The 582-nt window shown below is 42.8% G+C and overlaps 1 protein-coding gene across 1 annotated transcript in view; it reads right to left on the bottom strand.

The window, feature by feature from the left end:
• The window catches only part of Npepps (aminopeptidase puromycin sensitive), an 80,305-nt gene that overhangs the window by 71,318 nt on the left and 8,405 nt on the right, over positions 1-582 (bottom strand). The window lies entirely within an intron of this gene.

Genomic DNA, 582 nt, shown 5'->3' with positions numbered 1-582 from the left:
GCAACCACATGGTGGCTTAACCATCTGTAATAAAATCTGGTGCCCTCTTCTAGCCTGGAATAAATAAATATATCTTAAAACAAAAAAAAAAAAAAACAAGAAAAACAGGTTGAGCCAAAGTCCAGTCCTCTGAAGAGCAGGGATCATTCTTAACCACTGAGCCAAACCTCCAGTCTCCTAAACCTTAGTCACTAACTGAATTTTAATTTCAGGAAAAAAATTAATCTTTTTTCTAAATTTTTATTTCTTTTGATGGCGTTTTGCCTGCATGTATATCTGTATGAAGGTGTCAGATCTTCTGGAACCAAAGTTACAGACAGTTGTGAGCTGTCATGTGGGTGCTGGGAATTGAACTGGGGTCCTCTGAAAGAGCAGCCAGTGAGTACTCTTAATCGCTGAGCCAATCCGCCCCTCAAGAAAAATTTAATACGAAAACCTTTCTTAGCCGGGCAGTGGTGGCGCACGCCTTTAATCCCAGCACTTGGGAGACAGAGGCAGGCGGATCTCTATGAGTTTGAGACCAGCCTGGTCTACAGAGCTAGTTCCAGGACAGGCTCCAAAACCACAGAGAAACCCTGTCTC

Source organism: Microtus ochrogaster, unplaced genomic scaffold (genome assembly GCF_000317375.1).
Source record: "Microtus ochrogaster isolate Prairie Vole_2 unplaced genomic scaffold, MicOch1.0 UNK31, whole genome shotgun sequence".
NCBI classification, from domain to species: Eukaryota; Metazoa; Chordata; class Mammalia; order Rodentia; family Cricetidae; genus Microtus; species Microtus ochrogaster.
This window is presented reverse-complemented; position numbering and strand designations above follow the sequence as displayed.